The sequence below is a fragment of the Callithrix jacchus genome, chromosome 8 (assembly GCF_049354715.1).
Source record: "Callithrix jacchus isolate 240 chromosome 8, calJac240_pri, whole genome shotgun sequence".
Taxonomy (NCBI): domain Eukaryota; kingdom Metazoa; phylum Chordata; class Mammalia; order Primates; family Cebidae; genus Callithrix; species Callithrix jacchus.
Window position 1 is genome coordinate 59,003,715 of NC_133509.1, and position 20,401 is coordinate 59,024,115.

The 20,401-nt window shown below is 42.0% G+C and overlaps 1 long non-coding RNA gene across 2 annotated transcripts in view; it reads left to right on the forward strand.

Moving 5' to 3' along the window:
- LOC144577376 (uncharacterized) overlaps nt 1-14,961 on the forward strand; it is a 47,661-nt gene extending 32,700 nt beyond the window's left edge. For both annotated transcript variants that reach the window (XR_013521123.1, XR_013521124.1), the window contains exon 3: nt 14,671-14,961. This is a non-coding gene — a long non-coding RNA (uncharacterized LOC144577376). The remainder of the gene's footprint in view (nt 1-14,670) is intronic.
- The last annotated feature ends 5,440 nt before the right edge of the window (nt 14,962-20,401 follow it).

Genomic DNA, 20,401 nt, shown 5'->3' on the forward strand with positions numbered 1-20,401 from the left:
GGAGGAGAGTTGAAAAAAAGTCTTTTGCAGAGAAATCTGTGGGAATCCCAGCCAGGAGAAATTTCTCCCCCAGGTTGGCCTTTTAGGGGTAGATACCATTCTTAGGATGTTTGGAAGGGTATGGATCTGCTGCTTGCTAAAGACCAGTGAAGCTCTTCCAAGTCCCTGACACCTGAGAATAGCTGGACATAATCTCAGGCCCTAAAAACTATGAACATTAAAGAAGAAAAGGAATTAAAGCTGGCAAGAAGTTAAAAGCAGTGAATGGCTATCAATGCATCTTCCTGCAATGTCATCAGCATTATCAGCAGTCTTAGTGGCAGCAGTACCACAAGGCAAAATGTATGAAAAGTTTATATATTGGATTATTGTGCTGAATATTGTGGAAAGGAAAAGTGACTGGCACTACCAGTCTATCCGTCTTCTGGAAGCTGGAAGAGTGTGTCTGTCATTCCACTTGATATGGACTACAAACTCATCATCAATAACTGTGTCTGCACTTGCTAACCTCTTTACGAGGTATCGCCAGCCCTCTCCCTTTCCTAGATCTCAACTAAATTGTAAGTTAGATCTGGCTGAAATTAACAACAGGTAAATAAACATAATTTACATGTATAAAAACAATATAAATGTACAAAATATAAAAAGACAAACATATAAGTCATCTCTCCATATCAAGGGGGATTGGTTCCAGGACCCCTGTGGATATAAAATTCTGCAGATATTCAAGTTCCTGATATAAAATGGCATGACATTTGTATATAACCTACACACATCTCCCCTTTATGCTTTGAAATATCTCTAGATTACATATAATACATCATACAATGTAAATGCTGTATAAATAGTTGTTATGCTATATATTTTAAAATTTGTATTTTTTATTGCTGTAGTGTTTTTTTTTTCCAGAACATTTTTGATCCACATTTGGTTGAATCTGCATTACAGAATCTGGGAACATGGAGGGCCAACTGTATATAGTATTGTGTCAAGACAAACAAGTATTTTCTAGCTGCAGAGGTGGGAGCGAAGAGTGGTTTGGGGAAGGAGGGATGGAGAGGAAGAAGAGTCTCTAATAGAGTAGGAGTTAGAAAACCCAAAACTGAATAAAATTTGCCCAGTCATAAAATTCCCTTAAGCTGTGCTCTTTGAAATATCCCCATTAGCAGAGATAAAGAGCCTACAGCTGTTCAGCCAGTGTGAGCAATTCACTAGCAGAACATCTAAATGCCTTCATTATGGAAAGTGATACTTTTTCATTCAGAAGCAGTAATGAACTATTTCTCATTGATTCACTGGAAGATAATCTAGAGAGCCTCAATATTTTTCCCTTTACGATGTTATTGAATGTTAAATGTTAACATTTAAACATTAAAAGTTAAACATTAATGTTAAAAACTAAAGAGAAGCCCATTCACCTCTATCTACCTACCCTCTTCATGGCTAAGGTAGTTTTTGTGCTGACCTCCCATAAATTCTCGCTTCCATAAATTCTTCACTTTACTACAATCTGACTTTCTTTTTCTCATGAAACCATTTTCAGATATACTAAATTGTTTAAAAAATTATTATGACCCTAATACCAAATACAAAAAAACACATTTTGAACCTCTCTGCAGAATTTGACATTTCTCATTTAAATCCCTCCTCTCTTGGCTGTGTCAAATTACTTCTTTTGCTACCTCAGATAATTTCATGTGTCTCCTTTCAGAGGGTCTTCTTTTGCTGGCCCTTAAATGTTCCTCTTCCCAGGTGCCATACTTGGCCTTTTTTTTCTCATATTATTCATTGGCTTCAGGTGGTCTCATCCACTCTCGTTTTCTCAGTCACCTTCTCCATATTAGGTGCTTGCTCAAATTCATCATCATAAACCCAATTGCTATATTTAGTATTTTAAGCTCAAACTCATGATATTTTTTTAAAAAATGTGCTGTCATCTTCTTTTCTAAGCTGGTTCTCCTTACGGTATTTGCTCTCATTTTTTTTTTAGCCTCCATTCATCCATCCAGCCAAACTAGAACTGTTGTAGGCAACTTTGATACTTCCTTCTCACTGTCCATCTGATGGTCATTTCCCTGCTTTCCAAATATATAATCAGCACATACATGGTACATGGTAGAACCCTAACATTGATTCCTTGAAACTAACCCTGCTTCAGACAAGATAGAAAATAAAAATATTCTTTTTCAAGGAAGAGATTAGTACTACTCTTAAAGGACTGCAGAATGCAGGGTTAATGGACCCCATTTAATTCACCAGTATGGCTCTGACAAAAAAAAAGACAGTTCTTAGATGCATTAGTACTGCAAATTCAGTGAAGTGGGACCCTATTTCTGCTACCATGCTGGGTGAGATGTGGTACCTTTCCTATCTAAATAGCATATTAACACAGGTTTTGTGGCCCTTGATCTGGCAGTGTGCTCTTTTTTATCCCAGTCAGGAAAGAGAACGAGCAACTTCACATTCACATGGGATGGACAACAGTATACATTTATACGGACATCTTCATTTCCCCAACTCTCAATAAACCACATATACGCAATCTCTGTCTCTCAGAATGCGTTTCCCATGGAATTCCATCCATGACAAACACTGACCCACTGGCACGACACCCGCATGCATCATGGTTTTTTCAGTGCTTTCCTCTGTATAGAAAACAGATAGAGCTACCCCTTTGTGATAGATGCTGTGATCTATTGTCCAGATTCACCTCAGGAATGAAGGACTGATTTCACCTGCTGCTGGAAAATAGCTCTTAGCTGTCAGCCTTCTTTTGAAGAAAAAGGCAACCCCTAAGTCACACCTCTTTCCAGGGGCAGCCCTCATTCGGTGACTGATCAACAAGGTGGTATAATGGCCAGGCTTCCTCCTTTCTACTTGGAAAAACTCCGAAGGGGACACCTCAGTGCTAAGCTCTCATGGGATAGGTTGAGGCCTTTGGACTGTATTGCAGCTCAATTCCTCCTTCACTCCAATTCTGTGTCCTTTCCCTCCCAAGAGCATTTCTTAATAAATGTCTATGTGCTAATACCATTTTTAGAATCTGTTGCTTAATGAAACCTACCTGCAATGTCCTTTTTTTCTGAGATAATTCTTACTCATCCTTCAAGAACTCAGCTCAGAGGTCCCCACCTCTGGAACCTCTCCCAGCCACATCCCATACCCAATCTCCTCTTCCAGACTTGGTTAGTTTCCCTTTGATGGTGTTTCCATAACATTCTGTATATGCTTCCATCACCTCTGTCATAGGAGTTCTCACTGTCTTTTGATATTTATCTACATATGTGCTTTTCTCCTGCACTGCATGCTTTTTGTGTTGCCCAACTGATCATCCAAGGTACAGAAGAAAGAGCACCAAAGTATGCTTCAGAAATCTGAATTCTAGTCTGAGCTCATCTAGTAATTTTTTATATGTCCTTACTTCTTCATGTGTCAATTTGTATAACAGTAAAATGGAAATGGTAATCTCCATCTTTTTTTCTTTACTCAATGAGTTTAAAATCTATCATTATAGCTGTGGTTTGGGAAACCCCAGGCAGTACTCCCTCAAAGATGCTTTAATATACTCTCCACTTACCCATGTCCATCTATTCAGTCTTCCACAGGGTCAATGCAAGAACTAGCTGCCTGCAAGGAGACCAGTGCAGTCTTGGTTCTCAGGCCAGGAACATAATAATGTGAACATAGCCTTGGGAATTTCTGGGGCAGCCTCAATTTAATTTTTTAATCAAGATAATTATTTAACCATATTTAAATATAATTAACATTTATGCATTTATAGCACTTTGCGTATGAGCAGATTCCTAAGCCATGAAAACAAATCCTTTATTAGAGCATGTGACCCTATTCAGGTTTGGGAAATCATTATTCTATGTAAACACTAAATCAAAGTAGTAAATTGGAATTACGATTTATATAAATGCCTTTTATGAGTTTGATTAGCTAAATCAATTCCCCAGATTCTTGACCATACCTATGGAATTAAATTTAGTTGCCAAAATTTCAAAGCTGAGGCTCTGACTTCTTGGAGTGCTCAGCAGTGTAAAGCCACTTCCTAAGGCCCCAGCTTAAAATGGTAATGTGTAGGAACCATTTAGGCGCCCAGGGTGGGTAAGCTTTGTTTTGACTACTTTGTAGTTATTGCTGTAATCTTAATAATGACCCTGCAGGGTATCTTGTCTCTTTTATATCGATGAAGAAGCTGGAGATCACAGCCAGGGGTGTGCCAGAGCTTGCTTGTATAGGTTATGAGAGCCAATAGTACCAGTCTCTTCCCAACTTTGCATTCTGTGACATCACGTTGGTAACTTGAAATCAGCCATGGTAGGAGTATTTGCATCACAGAAATTGCCAAACAATATAAATGAGGGCTTTATTTATACATTTTGAGAGATTTTGGTTTAGCCATTTAACAGAACAACATGGCTTATAGCTAATAACTAGGCCAAGATTCAAACTAAGGTCTGTCAGTCTCCAAATTCTTGTCTGTCCTCTTGTGTTTGAAGCTAGAGGCTGAGTTTCAATTTAGTAAGACTCTGCAGCTCTCTGCCAGAGCCCCCACTCCCTGCCTCAGCTTTCCCAATAAATTCTGCTAACTCAAAATAGGAAGCAAAGTTCAGCCAAGGGGCATCCCCTTTATTCAGTTTCAACTCTTGCCAAAAGAAAAGTCAAAAGATGAAGCTGTTAGAGAAAAACCAAAAAAGACAAAGACAACTTGGCTTCTGTTTGTTCAATACCCGTGAATAAATGCAAAGAAGGAACTGAATAAACCATTAGTTCCCAAATGCTTTGAGGAGCCCCAGTGGAGCGCTCTTTTACTTGGCAGTGAGGAGAAGGAGCCCATGGAAGCCTTAATTGACACCATCTAATTACAGGAGATGGAGTTAATCTCTGGGCCAAGTGTCCATCTGCTTCTCATTTCCAATCAGTTAGCACACATTAAAAATGAACACAACATAAACCTCAGTGATGCATTACATTTCCAAGACAGGAGTAAGACAGGAAATGAACTTCAAGGAGAATAACAGCAGAATGGCCCAAATGCCCTACTAAAATCTGGCATGGACTAGAGTTAGATATTGAGAAAATGACCTTTAACAAATAATTTAGTTTTTAATGACCCTGAACTCCCCACTGGCTATGACGATATTATCAATTCTGAGACAATATTTAATAGCCTTATATATTCATTTTACACATATTTTACAGTGTTTTTCCTTCTATATTCATTTCATCTTTGGTTTATAATTGTTAATCCTTTGATGACAGGGATAATACCTATGAAGACTTTGTAATATGGAATGGCTGTATTTACCCAATGCCTTTACCCTCATTATATCTAGGAAGTAACTAACTTGTTTTTGATTTTACAGGCTCATAGGCAGAAGGTACTTGCCCTGTCTCAGATGATATTTTGGACTGTGGACTTTTGAGTTAATGCTGAAATGAGTTAAGACTTTGGGGGATTGTTGGCAAGGCTTGATTGATTTTGAAGTGTGAGGGCATGAAATTTGGGAGGAGTCAGGGGCAGAATAATTCAGTTTGGCTCTGTGTCCCCACCCAAATCTCATTTTGAATTGTACTCCAATAATTCCCACTTGTTGTAGGAGGGACCCGGTGATAAATAATTGAATCATGGGGGCAGTTTCTCCCATACTATTCTCGTGGCAGTGAGTCTCATGAGATCTGATGGTTTGATGAGGGAAAACCTGTTTCCCTTGGTTCTCGTTCTCTCTCCTGCCAGCACCATGTAAGAAGCAACTTTCATCTTCTGTCATGATTGTGAGGCCTCCTCTAGTCACGTGGAACTGTAAGCCCATTAAGCCTTTTTTTCTTCCCCGTCTCAAGTATGTCTTTATCAGCGACGTGAAAATGAACTAATACAACTATTATAAAAAAATTGAAAGATAAGTGTTGGCAAGAAAGTGGAGAAAAAAGAACATTTACACACTGCTGATGGGAATGTAAATTAGTGTAGCCATTATGGAAAACAGTATGGAGGTTCCTCAAAAAATTAAAATTAGAACTACCACATGACCCAGCAATCCCACTACTGGGTATATATGCAAAGGGAATTAAATTAGTATATCAAAGGTATATTTGCACTTTTATGTTTATTCTAGCATTATTCATAATAGCCAAACCTAAATGTCTATCAATAGATGACTGGATCAAGAAAATGTAATATATATACAAAATGAAATATTATTCAGTCATAGAAAGGATAAAATCCTGTTATTTGTGGCAACATGAATAAACCTGGAGGATATTATGTTAAGTGAAATAAGCCCAGCACAGAAAGACAAATCCCACATGATCTCACTCATATGTGGAGGCTAAAAAGTTGTTTTCATAGAAGTAGAGAGCAGAATCATGGTTACCAGAGGATGGGGAGGGCAGGGGGAAAAAGAGGGTTGTGACAGATTGGTCGATGGGTACAAAGCTACAGTTAGATAGGAGGAATACTAGAATTAGTAATAATACATTGTATATTTCAAAATTGTTAGAAGAGAGGTTTTTAAATGTCCTCATCACAAGGAAGCAGTAAATGTTTAAGGTGATGGATATGCTCATTACCCTGATTTATGCATGTATTGAAACAATATGTTGTACCATAAGTATGTGCAATGATTTTGTATCAATCATACATTTTTAAAAATGAAAAAAGAAGTGAAGGGATTGCACTAAAGCACCAGAAGCTCTAACCTTCTATGGTTCTAAGGAAAAGTGCAGGAGAGAGCCAGGAGGGTGGGAGTGGTCTTTCCCAGTGGATCTCAGAGACACACTTTCGGTGGTGGTGGCGGGAAACAGAACCACTGCTTCTGTCAAGAGACTTTAAGCCAATTAAAGCCAAGCTCTTTTTAAATTTTTTTGAATACTAAGGAGATTTTTAGGTGGTCTAGCTCTCTTGGAACGCAAACTACAAACTAATTTCCTTGGCTGCCTTTTTACCTCTTGTAAGTCAGTGAGAGGCTTTCTTTCTGATCTTTGGAGGATAAGGGAAAGTGAAACAGGAGGATTAGATCAATACAGCATCCTTTCTGCTCAAAAGGACTTAGAATTACAGGGCATTAAATATGGGAGCCCTCAGTGTCACACGGGCCAGGTTTCATATTTTGTAGGTAGAAGAACTAAGGGTCACTCACATCACTAGTTACAGGGAGCGTAGGGATTAGAATCCAGCTGCTTTTTGCAGGATACTAAACTTTTCTGTGTAGAAAGAAGAGTACATTCTTGGGTCTGTGAAAACGAAAATTTGAAAAACCACTTTTGTTTTTAGGGTAAACAACTTTGGGGGTATCTGCCTTGCTCAAGAATTCTTCTCCCCCTTTCCCGCAGAGCTGCAGTATGGCAGTGTGGTGAGAGGTGGGACAACCATCTTAGCTAACATGATTATCTCCCCTGGGGACTGGGAATCAGGACTAAGTAATTCTAGCTCAGCCTGGGCTTCTCTCTAACCTTAGAGTTATCTAGGGCTCTTGTCTATCAGCTGTGTGGGCTAACTGACCCAGAAGGATGTCTTCAGGGGAATAAGAGATGGGAGATGGAAAGGGGGCACTCTGTGGCTTCAGGGACTTCCCATAACTTGGGCCAATTTAGCTGTTCTACCCAGTTCTGGGCCTGACCCACTGACCAGGACAGCTCCTGCCATGTTGGGTCTGTCACCTTCCCATCTCTAGCGTCTATGACACACCTGCATGTTGATATGTAGTACCCTCCTATTCTCCAGCCCCTTAAGCTAGTTTCAATTGAATTGGTGCTGTTAGATGAAACTAACAATTTTAACTAATATGGTTCCTTCTAATCTTAGAAGAGTCATCTTCAGGAGTTGAATACATTTATTTCCATTTAGTTTAAGGGACACTCCATCACATTCTCTTCAACTATTTCAGAAGTCAACACATTAGAGCTATCCTTCTATCCCATCCAATCAGTTGCTAAATCAGGACAGTTTTTCTTCCATAGAGGCCCTCAAATCTATCATTCTTATCCATATCCAATGCTATTAAATTTAGGACCTTATTTCTTCATGTTGGTTATTTGCAATAATCTCCCAATTGGTTGGCTTGACTCTCATCTCTCATTTTTCATTTATTATCCCTTCAAATCTAATCCTGAAGCTTGCCTTGCTTATGACCGTGTCTAAGTGCTAGAGTGTCAGATTTTGAACCACAAGACAACAGAGTGCTAGGAAGGGGCTAAAATACAGTACTACTTTTCCATTACTGCACAACAAATTACCATAAATTTTGCATCTTAAAAAAACACCAGTTTATAGTCTCGCAGTTCTGTAGGTCAGAAGTCCAGCAGACTTGGCTGGGTTCTATGCTAAGGGTCTCTGAAGGCCAAAATCAAGGTGTTGGCCAGACTAGACTCTTAATTAGAGGTTTTGGAGAAGAATCTTCTAAGCTATTCAGGTTGTTGGCAGGATTCAGTGCCTTTAAGCTGTAGGACTGAAGTCTTTGCTTCCTTGCGGGCCATCAGCTGGGGGGTCTCTCTGTTCTGTGTCTGCCCACGTTTCTTCCCACCTGATCCTGTTCACCTTCAAAGCAGCATTTGTGCGTCAAGTCCTTCTCATGTTGTAATCTCCCTGACTTGCCCTCTACCACCAGCTGGAGAAAGCTCTCTGCTTTGAAAGGTCTCCTGTGATTGGAAGAGGCCCATGCTGACTGATTCATAGCCTGACATACATGTGCAGGATCCCTTTTGCCACATAATGACATAGCATCATCATGGGAATAGTATCTCATCATATTCTCAGATTCTGCCCACACTCAAGTTGGGGAGATTATATGAGGCTGAGGGTCACTGTGGTTGTCTTAGAATTCTGCCTGCCACGAGCAGGGCTATGTGTGGGGTTACTCACATAAGCACTGTGGGAGAAGTCAGAGGTATGAATTCAGGCATCTGTAGTGTGATGGACTCATGCGTGGCCTGTGACTTGAGTTCAAGGCAGCAGCAGGGCCACAGCTGGAGGCAACGAGGAGACTTCTGCTGTATGTTCATGGAGTGGGAAAGGCAGTGTGAGAAAGGAGCATAGTCAGCAGGGACCATGCCACAGGGGAAGGTGGTGGTGAGTTGTTTCTTACTGGACCAGCCTTAGGAACAAAGGGGAGATGTATCTAGAAAGAATATTTCCTTTCTTGGAGCAGCCATAGCTCCCAGTCACTTCCTCACCTCAAATATTCAGGAGCTTCCCCTTTCACTTCACTCTGGCATTTAAAGCCTTTCCTTTACAGGCTCACACTCACATTTCAGTCTTACTATGATTGTTAGTTTACAAATCCTTTTGATGCATCTTCTACTACAGCTTCAGTAGAACTGATATTTAGTGAAATTGGTACTATTGGGAAAAGATTGATGCCAGCCAATTTTCTCCCAGTTGGTGGATGTTCAGCGGTCTGGGATCTGTCTGCAGTCCTCTGGCTGGGAAGCTTGATTTTGTCAGCATGTCAAAGGCAGGCCTCTTCCTGGGGTCGTGCTCTAATGGACGCTAATAATATTTGCTGACTGCGTTTTCTTTGCTGAATGGTCTGTCTTTGTCTTCTCCACTTGCTGGTCTCTGTTAGCTATGAGTATTCCAGACTCCTAACTTAGGCTCAGAAAATACTCCTTCCTGAGCCCTCAGCAGTTCTGAACTTTCCAGCAGTTGAAGCAGAATCAGCTATATAATTTGTGGAATTCAGTGTAAAATGAGGGGCTCTTGTTTAAACATGTTTAATTATTTCAAGATGGTGACTGCAGAGTATGAAAGCAAGCATAGGGTCCTGGGTCACTGGACAGGTGAATGCTCATAAGGCCAGCCCTCCTTTGTAAGATCTCTTCATTTCTCCCCATTCTCACTCCTTTTCATATCCACATCATGAATTCTCAAAAATTGCTTTTGAATGACAACCAAGGATCTCAGGTGTACTGGAATGATATGGAGTTCTTAAAGGGTCTCTAAATCAATACACATAGCATTAAGAGGAAGCCTTTGGATTAATGTATGCTATAGAAATGATAACAGAAGTGTATGGCCTTTTAAGTAGAGAACAGCAGTGGAATATTGGAACAGTCATCCAGTCTGTGAAATAAATACCAATGGGCCAGAATCATGGAAGTGGAGAATAGTAGAGAAGATGAGGGATCCCTTTTTGGATGTGCAAGAAAGAAAGAGGACAAAGTAAATAAAAATCCTCCGCAAGCAAACATTAAGGCTTTTTGGATTTCGGAGACCTGCTTTTTCTAAGAGTGCCAAAGGTATTTCCGAAAGCACTTTACGGGAGGGGTTGGCACTTTGGGGCTGGGGTGGAAGAGCAGGACCAGGATGGGATAGGGGAATGATCTCTCAAAAAACAACAATCTAATGAGCTTCAATAATTAGCAAGGCTGCACTCTGCCTTCCCATTCTGGCCTGACAGGACAGTGAGAGTTATGAAATGGCTGCCAGCAGATGAATAGGGTTGGCTCCGCCATCTGTCTTCCAAATGATCCTGTAGGTACAGCTATTATTTCAGTCAGGCACTGGCAGGCGGGCAATTGTTCACAGGCTTTGTAAAGAATAGCTGCTGTCAAGGGTTTGGTAAGTGTTATGACTTTCCACAGACCCGTTTTCAGCTTGTCTGAGACATTAAAACATGGAGGGGACACAGGGCCTCTGACTGACCAGGAGTCCTCAGGGGTCTTTTCCCCTCACCTAGGCCACCCTATGCTTCTTCCCACACTTCCCTCCTCGCTTTCCCCCTCCCACCCCTCTCCTTCACACTGTACCCCGCCCCACTCCTCCTCAGGCCTCTCATTTCAGGCTTCCCTCCTCACCTGTTGTTCCTCCTTTCTCTTTTTTCTTCTTCCTCTCACAAAACTTCACAAATGTCTTAGGAGAAGAGTGAGGAGGAAGGAAAAGGAAAGGGAGTGTTAAAGTAGGGTGTGCAAAGCAAAGAGAAACTAGACTAAAATCACCTGCAGGCTCAACCAGAGGGCGACCCGGCAGTCACCAGTGGTATTATCCCAAGGAAGGAAAGATACAAAGAGGAATTAAAAAACAAAAAAAAGAAGAGATGCCCCCAAAAGACATTTATTGCATTAAATGTTGTATTAATATTGGTTTATGAGTTGGTCAGAAGATAAGGAAAAACAGCTGGAAAAGGGAGTCTTGTTTAAATCTCCCAAAGGTAGGTGTGAACTTGAGCATATTAAATAGCTTTCAATAAGTTGATGTGCTCATTTTGTCAGCATTTTAGTTCTCATCCCTTTATGGACCAATTTGAGTGACATAACTCGGCCCACACCTGGTTTGACGTGACAGATTCGAAGCGCCACACATTGTTCTCACCTTTACACTCCTAAGAAACCTACTAGAACAGATTCAGAGTTGAGTGATTTGCGCTCCACTCTTTAAACTCCCACCCAGGGCATGACATGTCTTTGAAAGGACAGCACTTTGAGAATCAAGTTCAGGGGTAGAATCAATGATCGCTCTTCATACCTGGTGAATGTGACAAGATATCTAGCACTGTGTTTTCTCTTCAACCCTACTTATATTCTTTTATATTCTTTCTCTTCAAGTCTTCCTCTTCTTTTCTGCTCCAGCTCTTTACCTACCACCACCATCCTGCTCATAAGCATTGCTTAGCTTATGAAACAAAATGAAACAAAACCAATCTAAAACAAACCAAACGCCTTTTCCCCAACTGCTTCAGTTGTAGGAAGTGTCATGTATTAAAACCACTGTATCTCATCAGATAATGTAATTTAAGTTTTCTCTCATCAACTTGCCAGTAAGAAAATCTAAGTGCTGTATGCTAATGCTATGGTTTAAATGTATCCCCCATTCCCATTAGGTCATCGAGGCAAGGGCCATGTACAGTAAGTGGTCCACCCCCATTAGGTCACTGAGGCATGGAGGTGGGCCGTGTGCAGGGAAGAGGGTGCAGTGTGCAATACCTCTTTCTGTGGGCAAACTACTTCTAAGATTTATAGGAGGATGCTTTAAGTCACACAGCAGTGACAGAGCTGTCAAGGTTACCACCACCTGCTGGCAGCTTCCAATGAGTTCTATAGGAAGATGCTTTTGAGCAGCACAGTGACAAGAGCTGATAAAGTTCACTCACGGTCACCAAGGTGCGATTGCTGGTCTGAGGGCAGCCTTCCACAAGAACTGGAGCAAGGTACTACAACTCCTTTATCAGGGTATCTTTATGATACTGAACGCTGCCGCCTGGGTCATGGGTTCTTGTCCTGGCATAATTGTTTTCCCTTAGTCATGCTCTGCACTGTATCTGCTCCAGACATTCCTCCGACTATAAGCTGCTTATTCCTGAAATCATGCTCTGTGCTGTGTCTACTCTAGGCATTCCTCTGATTATATACTAAGATATAGTTATATATATCTATATATGTATATGGAAATAACTGAGTGGTAAGATATTCTTTAGGCACTCATTCCATGAACTAACATGATTATATATAGAGGATCATATAAAGGGAAATAACTAAGTAGTAACACTATAAACTGAGATATTCTTCAGGCCTTAATTGTGCCAGGATTCTGCTTAGCTCTCCTTCCTCTGTACCTATATGTGGCATTACCCACAGGCTGGGGTTAGATCATGTAGGACTTTGCATGTTAGAATGTGGAACTCACATTTTATTTTGTAGATAATGAGAATGCCCTAAAGGTTTTTGAGCAAGAAAATGAGCAAGGATTCCCACACAGGCAGCCAGAGGGCCAGATGTTATCTACTAATGTGTTTTGTTTGGTTAAGATGAGATGTTTCACATAAAAAATGTCTATCTTGGCTTCTCTTTTAAAAAGTTGGAGGATTTGGTGGCACTGGCCTGCTTCCCTATTGCCACCAACCATGTCTGAAACAGAGTAGTAGCATGTCCTTTTAGGACACACACATGCAATTTCAGTTTGCTGCAGTCTACACCATTCCTTATTGCCTTCTACAAACCCATTTCATTTCATTTTTTACCCTGTTTGGACTCTGTTGGCATATAAATTTGTGGGCTCTGACATAAATGATCATTTTTCTGAAAAAAAAAAAAAAAAAAAAAAAAAAGATATTTTTCTGAAGTTGAACCTGATATACTTGCAGGCAGGTTTGTATAGGGGAGGTGGGAGAGTGTTACTGAAAACTCTAATCTCTGGTGCAGCCTTCATTTTAGTTACATTGTATTCCTGCCAGAGTACATAGTAGGAATATTCAGACTGGCATGAATAACCTTAATATCCCTCTTCCCTGGGAATATTACCACAACAGTACATGAAAAACACATTGCCCACAGTAGGCTATTGATAAAAGTTAACCAACTTGAGTGGTTCTGTTAAATACTGGTGATGATTAGAGTTTTTTCGGTCACCATGATGAAAAATACAGGTAGAAAAGGCTGTATCTAAGAAATAGAATTGACAGGCTTGCAACTACTTGATGGTTGATATTGATGAAAAGAATACCTCTTCTAATGAGTTTATGACAAAATTATAGCCCTGCACAATCTCATGAGATATATACTACCATTCCCACTTTACAGTTGAGGAAAGGGAGACATTCTACATCTAAGCTGAGGTAGAATGCTAAGAGAGGGAAAATAGTCCTGTGACAACAGAAAATGGATTCAGATTTGAACATCTTGAGCTTTGTGGAAATTTCCAGCAGGAAAGTCAGAAATTCAGTTCTGGAGTTCAGGAGAAAGGTCAAGGCTAGAGCTGTATTTTTGCATATAAGTTAAAAAAATCAGGTTGTGGAATAAATTCACTGGCTTGGAAACAGTGTATAGAAACAGAAGAGGGGGTAGGACAGAATTATTGGGAAAATGAGCCCTTAGGGATTGGGAAGAAGGCAAGTTAGAGAGCTAGAGTCTAGAAGTTTCTGGTGGTGCTGCGGATAACTGGCCACTGGATGTTTGATTGGAACATCCCGAAAGGGCAGTCACAGCAGTGTGATTGGAAAGGACACCAACTTACAAGGGAGAGGGAGTCAGGACCATTCTCTCATGGTGTATTTTGTGCAGAGTTGGCGAGAAGACGGTATGTTAAAGATTTCACAATGGAGGAGACAAGCATAGACCAAAGACACAAAGAAGTGGGAGAGGGGGGCTCTTGCTGAAGGAACAAGGTACTGGAAGCAGCAGGAGGAGATGGGGGATGAAGGGCTCTAGAAGAAGGGTCCTCCTCACTGGGGACAGCTATTACAGTTGGGCATGTAGAGATGCAAAATAACTTAGACAAAGGAGGAGGGGAAAGTGAAATTATTTTGACTGGCATAGTCTTGATCCTAGCAAAATAGAAAACTAAATCGTTTGTCAAAAATAAGGGATTTGCCAAAAGATGCTTAGGAGAATGGTAAAGGTCTGGCACAGGGGTTGTGACAAGTTGACTGAACATCTACTGAGATGATGTATCCAGGCAGGGTCCAGGCAGAACAAGGAAACCATGCCAATTTTGTAAACTGGAAGATTTTAGTGTAACGAATTGTTAATTAGTAAAAAGTAGTTTACCTTTAAGGATCCCAGAAGCAGCAAGTGCAGTGTTCAGAGGCCAGCTCCAGCATAACACAGCAGAGCAAATAAGGGCAGATGTGGAACTGGGAACAGTAAATTGATAACTGGCATTAATGAATGAAACACCCAATACAGGAAGTAACTTTGCAGCTTAGGAATCCATGGTTTCTTCTTTTTTCCCAGATTTAGAATCTGAGAGAAGAGGAAAGTAGTGAAGGGTCAGGGAAGACGTTCGGCTGCAGAAGTTGAGTGGGAGCCGTGGAAGAACCTGCCAACATCAAATACGAAACAGGACAGCAACAGCAAGCAGGGTTTGTTTATTTATTTACTCATTTTGGGGAATTAAGTGCCCTCCGATGGCTGCTTTCTGCCTTCCAGAGGCTGGAGAAACTTGCTGTCATGGAGCCACCCTCATGAGGGTGAGCTCGGTTGGTAGTAGCCTGCTGTGTCCATCGGTGGGAGAGGCTGGTGGTTGGAGACCTGAGTGTAGACCTTGGGGAGGGCTGACTCAGGAGGGTAGGCACAGGCAATCTGAAGCCTGAATGTGTTGATGGCTTTGAATTGTTTTGCCTTCTAAAATGTGGTCTCAATTTATCCTCCCATTCAATAGCATTTGATTGTCAAGTGCAATCAAGCTTCTGAATGCTACCTTTTAAAAATTTGCATTTCTTTATGAGTGAGGCTGAATATCATTTTATATGTTTAGTTACTTTTTGTTTGCTTGCTTTTCTCTGTAACTCCCATTTGTGCCCCTTCTGCATGGGGGCTTTAGCACAGGGCAGGTTTGTTCATTTAAAAATAATTTGTTAAGTGCCTGATAAATCTTAGCAGCCTGGTGAACAAAGTAGACATGGTTCCTGGCCTCTCAGAGCTTAATGTATCATGGGCAAGACAACAAGAAGGAAACAAATGTACAAACACACATTTCTTTAAGTTCTGTGGAAAGAAAGATCATGAGAAGGGAAAGCACTAGGTCTACTTTAGATGTGGTGGTCAGGGATGTCTTTCTGTGGAGACATTTAAGTGGAGACTTGACAGTCCAGAAGTGATCAGCTGTGTGAAGAGTCAGGAAAGGAAGTCTTCCTGACACAGACACAGCCTTGTGAAGGTTCTCAGGTGGGAAAGTCTCACATGTTTGGAGAATTGAAAGATGGCCAGGCCAGGTAAAGCCTAGTAAGGGGTGGTGTTTGTTTACAGTCCTGATTTAACTCAGGGGCATGGGAGGGGCATGGGCATGTCTCTCTAGGCCTAAGCAAACCTGAGTACTATAGTTTAGGCTTTTCTTCTAATTAAAATCGCACAATAAAAACAGGCCAGCTGGGTGCTGTGGCTCACGCATGTAATCTCAGCACTTCGGAAGGCCGAGTCAGGTGGATTACTTGAGGTCAGGAGTTCAAGACCACCCTGGCCATCATGGTGAAACTCCATCTCTACTAAAAATATGAAAATCAGCTGGGTGTGGTGGCAGGCACCTATAATCCTACTAGGGAGACTGAGGCAGAGAATCGCTTGAACCTGGAAAGCTGAGGTTGCAGTGGGCTGAGATTGCACCACTGTACTCCAGCCTGGGTAATAGAGTGAGACTCTGTCTCAGAACTAACTAACTAAATAAGTATAAAAATAAAAATTTAGGCCAAGGTCTCTTGTGGGTTTGCTTATGGAATTAAGGCCTGTGGGAAGCTCTAGAAACCGTCATCTGTTGACAGGCAAGACTACTGTTGGATGGGCTCGAATGGCTTCCGACGTACATTCAGCACTTTCCCCTCCTTGCTCCTTCCTGCCACCCATGCTTTGTAAGGATAATAATTCATTAGAGCTCCCCTCTACACATCACATGGAAACCTCAGCCTCCTTCTGCCTTCCTTCCCCTCATCCCACCTCAGCAGAGAGGAATTGAACAAAGGGAGAAGCAATACAGGGACCTGCAGGAAGCCTCCTGGGGGCGGCCTGTGGTTTGCACTCCTTCCCCCTGTGGTGTCCACATCCAGCAGAGCATCTGGGTGGTAGGAGCAAAAGGGCGGCCTTATGTAGGTAGGGTGGCTCAGCCACTGTGGAGGATCATGGGGAGCCAGAGGAGCGAAGCATGAAGTAGACAGCTTATGCCAGCTCAACATTAGGCTGAGGGGAGATAGTTATGCCTTCTTCCTGTCCTTTCTCCTGCTGTTTCCACAGGGAAAGTGAGGCCAGGCCAGGCGCCCCCACAAGGCAGCAGAGAGCTGGCTGCTGGGTCTTCCCTAGTCAGGATGACAGTGCTGCTCTCAGGGAGTGGTGTTGAGGTAAACCAAGTCTTTACCTGAAAGGATGGCCTTGGATCGTGTCGATTCATGCGTATCCTGCTTCCCTGGGATAACTAAGTCGCTCTTTCTTCCACTTTTACCAGTGTATTCCCAAGACTTTGGCCATTTCTGTGGCCCCCCTCTTTGTGATTCTCACGTTAGATGAGCAGATGTAAGGACCTGAGTGTGCCTGGGGCAGTCCCCATGCTGGGGGAGAGGATGGCTACTCTCCCTGGCTGCTTTCTGAAATGTTATTCTGTTTGTTTCCAACAAGTCTTCCCAGGTGGGTAGAGATCAGTTTTTCCACAACAGTGTGTAGGACTCTGCAGCGTTGTTCATGACTCTGGGGAGGACTGCATACAGGCTGACTGTCCGGCACCGCACTCTCCCTCAGCCCCTGGAGTGCTCTGAATCTCCGCCTCCCCAGGGTGGTCTCCAGTCCAGCTGTCTCCTTCCCTGAGCAGGTTGGAACTGCCTTCTACTATGGCCTTTGTTCTACTTCCCATCACGGCAAATGGAGTCCAAGTATCAGGAGATTTTCTTCCTTTGAGGGGGAGAGGGAAGTCATGTTACTGTCTAGTACTTCAGGCATGAGCTTGTAGGGGAAGGGGTAGTGGTAGATACGGGAATCCCCTAAATGTTGAGTGGGACCAGTGGAAGATCAAGGTTTTAGTGAGTAATGCACACCTCCTCAGCACTTTGCACTTCCCAGAGCTCTTTCACATTCCACAACTCACTTCACCTACCAGGCCTCTGAGGCATGCAGGGTGGGGACGATTTTCTTGTGCAAGAGAGAGATCCAGATACAGATAAACGATGTCATTTGCTTAAGAACACAAAGCTAGTAACAAAGCCAGGAGGAACTCTGCTAGAAAGGGCCCTAATTTACTTTTTCAAAAAGAAATTTGTAGACTGGCCACAATGGCTCATACCTGTAATCCCAGTGCTTTGGGATGGGAAGCAGGAGGATCACTTGAGGCTAGGAGTATAATGCACAGTGCAATATTTAGAGGAGTGGAGTTTGGATTTTGGTTGAGGCAGGTTTACCATTATAAGTAGCATGAACCCTCTTGCTTGGACTGTCCTTTACAAATGACCTAATAATGTTGGTCATTAATAGCACCTTGGCAACTCTGGGGGAACCTGGTATGCTGACAACATAGTATTTCTGAGGCCTTCCTTCCTTCAAGATGCTTCCAGAAAAGGTGTGTTATTACAAATGTTCACATTGGTGATATATTAGTTCCTTTTTCTCTTAGAGCTATTTTCACTCTAGGCCCAGGTTCAATTTGTGGAGTAAATGGTTTTCTTTAAATTATTCTCAACTTAAGTAATTTGGGAGTGGCTTATTTTTGAGAAAGGCCTTCCCAGCATCCCTGGAATCACACCAATATATCTGTAGAACCACCTTGAACATTGTTTTTCAAGAGGAGTATGAATTATTCTCCAAAGGACATGTCGAGTCATCTCCCAGACCATAAAACCATTCATTTCCATCCCCATAGTTGATGACAGATACGGAGGCAAATTTGTCTCACTTATCTCTCTTGAGAATGCAGCCTTTTTGGAATTTATTTCCAGAAAGGGCCCAACACTCAATGCCAGTAGTCCAGGAGTCTCTCTTTTATCCCAGAGCTGGTGTCTATGGAATGTCAAGGGATCTTCATTCCTGGGCCATAGAAATGAGTATACCTCAGTACAATAATATCTGCCCTGTGTTGCCTACGCTAACATGAATTTAAGGAAGGTTTGTCTATTCTACCATCCAGAGGAACAGCGTGGCATCCAGACCTGCAAAATTTACTGCTTTGTTCTGGGTCCATTATAGAGAAGTAGCCCACTGCCGAGCTGACATACATGGAGCAGGCACAGGGCTAAAGGTTTTACATTCATTATTTTATCAATCCTTGTAATGATCATGCCCATTTTGAAGTAAACAGGCACAGAGAGAGTCAGTCACTTGCCCAAGGCCTCACACGTGATAAAACTGGAGCTGGATTTCAAGGAGGGGCAGGTGAGCCTGGGTCCTCATCTTAACTACTATGCAACGCTGCCTCCAGGAAATCACCGCAAGGGGGCTCCCTGTCCTCGTCCACGCCTGTTAAAAGGAGATGTGTTTTATTTTTCCACCCAAGTAGGTGCCAAGTAGGGCACAATTCATACATTCTTATTTCCCACACTTTCCTTCTGTCTGAATACCAAGGCTTCTTCAGTATTGGAAAGTTTCAGACCAATGTAAATGTGTTTACCAGTATCAGTCACTGTATCTCCAGGTCTAAAACCACAAAACTCCCTCGGAAAAAAGCCACTGTACTATGAATAAAATGACATGTTTAATAGTAGAAACCATATTTTCCTTCCTGGGCAGTAAAAGAAAGGAATGGTTTTAAGGAAAGCTAACAGAAGGCTTGAGGCTTCGATCGCTAAGGATGCAGTGCTGCAATTAAGGGATTTTCTTCAGATGCTGTGGATCACCCAACCACATTTTAAATAGCAGAGTTAAGCTCAGAGAACTCATGGGCACATTTTTCTTCTTTCCATGTCATCTGACAAAGTGGCAAAGCAATTGTGATACAATGTCACAGGACAAAGGCACCATCTCTAATGTTGACAAGTGACACCTGGGACTTGCAGGACTAGAAATTTCTGTCCAGTTCTTGACACATCTAAGTCTGGATGTGTAATGAGGTTGGGAGTCATAGAAACAGGCATCCTTGTACTTGTTGAGGATGCAAAAGACAGGAAAATAATGTACAAAAATATCTTCACTTTATCTGAGAAAATCAGTAGCATTTAAAATGTCTCATTGGCAAAATGTGAGCGCAATAATAATACTCATTGCCAACCAATTCAGCATCACTTAGGTCTGTCCATAAGACCCTGTGGGCTGAAGGAGGCAAGGCTGCTTTGCCTCATTGAATTATAACTGTCAGTGGCCAGTGAGATGGACCACAGAAGCAGACACTGTAATGCTCAGGATCATGACTTATCAGCAGAAAGAAGAAAATGTGGCAGAAAACTTTAGGGGAGGGATAGAGGTGGGAAGTGAAAATATAACTCAGGAAATCCTGAGGTTCCAGATGAGGCTAACGGAGAAAATAAAATGGAGGTCAAGGCATGTTACGCTAAAGTAGAAAGTAGTAATAGAGCTTAAATGCACATTATATTTAATTTTCTCAAGTTTTTTTTTTTTTTTTTTTGAGACAAGGTCTTGCTCTGTCACCTAGGCTGGAGTGCAGTGGCACAATCATGGCTCACTGCAGCCTCAACTTCCCAGGTTCAAGTGATTCTCCCACCTCAGCCTCCTCAGTAGCTGGGACTACAGGTGTGCACGCTCGGCTAAATTTTGTATTTTGTGTAGAGATGGTGTTTCACCGTGTTGCCCAGGTTGGTCTCGAATTCCGGGGCTCAAGTGATCTGTTTACCCCAGCCTCTCAAAGTGCTGGGATTACAGGCATGAGGCCAGCCCTCCACAGCTTTACTTTGCTGGTTTAAAATCTAGTAAACATCTGAGGAAGCCAGGTGCCCCATCATCCCAGGCCTGCTGGAGTCCTTTTTTCCCCTTTTTTCTTTAGAAAACACACATGATCAAGGACATCAAAATGCAAATTTGGGAGTAAAATGTATACATTTCTAAA